This window comes from Cervus canadensis, chromosome 14 (genome assembly GCF_019320065.1).
Source record: "Cervus canadensis isolate Bull #8, Minnesota chromosome 14, ASM1932006v1, whole genome shotgun sequence".
Classification (NCBI taxonomy): domain Eukaryota; kingdom Metazoa; phylum Chordata; class Mammalia; order Artiodactyla; family Cervidae; genus Cervus; species Cervus canadensis.
Window position 1 is genome coordinate 26,430,402 of NC_057399.1, and position 1,668 is coordinate 26,432,069.

The window sequence follows — 1,668 nt, forward strand, 5'->3', positions numbered from 1 at the left end:
CAGAAATTCGTGATAAAGCTGTGATTTGAATTTGTGCACCCTGGCTCCAGAGATTTTTGTGCTAAACCACTATACTATGCCACCTTTTTGAGCAAAGCAGAACAGAAAAGGAGGACACATGTTAAATTATTTCTACAGCTGCACTTATTAAAATAATAATAATAATAATAAAACCAGTCCAAAAGTGCAAATTGAAACCCTTAGAAGCCAAACATACAGCCTGAACTACACCTATTCATTTATTCACTCATTTATTCAACAAATATTCATTGTGCCTCCCTGAGCCAGGCATTCTTCTGAGCATCATGGTTTTCATCTAAAAAAACATTAAACCATTGCCCTCATGGTCTGTTTTCTGCATAGGATTGACTACCATCAAAAACACCTATGATTTACTTATTTATTAAGCTTATTGTCTCCTTTTAACAGAATGTAGATTCTATGAGGACATAAAATTTTATATTTTGCTCCCTGAGAAAAACTGTCCTTAGAACAGTGATTGGAACATGGCAATAAACATTTATAGAATGAATGATTTGTGGAATTTACTTTTTAGTGTGGGGGACAGTGTAGGGTTTTAAAATGAAATAATACTTAGGAATATGTTCAGGGCAAGATCATAAATTTGCTATGCCCCACTTCTCTAAAATACAGCAGAGTGAAAATATTAGTCGCTCTGTCATGTCTGACTCTTTGCAACACCATGGACTGTAGCCCAGCAGGCTCCTCTGTCCATGGAATTCTCCAGGCAAGAATACTTTCCAAGAGAGTGGGTTGCCAGTTTCTATCCATGGGATCTTCCTGACCCAGGGATCAAACCAACAGCAAAGATAACTCTTAATTACTATTGGCTTTAGAAGGACATTATAAGTTTTAAGCAAGATGTGAAAACACGTTGGAATCCTGGGAAGACTGTTGTCCCTAAAATAAAGTCTGTTTCTGAATGCGTTCTATTTTAAAGTATCAGGGAGATAAATCTGAATGTGTACTTACTGTTTTCAGCATTACTCCAACAAGTCAATAAATGATACCGATAATGCAAACACCAGGAATTCTGCCAGATGCTGAAAACCCCACACTGGCTAACTTCTGCACTATTTTACGTATCATATCCCTATATTTGTCTTCCTTCTTTCAGCAACCCTTTATCTTTTTCTTTTTTTATTACAAAGAAGTCCCACCTTTTTACTGAGGGTATACAAGTCCTTTTGCTCAGAAGGAAAAGAGCTCTTCCTTTTCTTGGGTGATAGATATGCCTCTTCCACAGCTCCCAGTTTTCTCTTCTACCAGTGCTTTCCATGTTGGTTAAAGCATTTGTAGAGATAGCTGATGAGCCTGTTAAGGTTGTGCAGTTCATCAGTGAACATCCTATTTCTAATCATTCTCTTCTTTTGGATACAACACTGCAATTAATTCTCCTTCCAGCCTCAAAATCAAATGGGGCCCTTGATCAGTTCTTTGGGGTGTTTTTCAAAGTTGCCCAGGATCCCGATGTTGTCATATACCCCAAGCATGGCCCTCTTCTCGTTCCAATGGTCAGCCACTTTGGGGGCAGGAGGGTGACCCTTAGATGGAACAATCTGGGAACACCCAGAGAGAAGCTTCTACAGGCCAGAGGCACCGGTCCCATAGGTTACAGCCTGCCACCCAAGAGAGGTTCCCTGCCAT

The 1,668-nt window shown here is 39.4% G+C and overlaps 1 pseudogene; it reads right to left on the minus strand.

Moving 5' to 3' along the window:
- Positions 1-1,283: 1,283 nt before the first annotated feature.
- LOC122452934 lies at positions 1,284-1,668 on the minus strand (annotated as a pseudogene).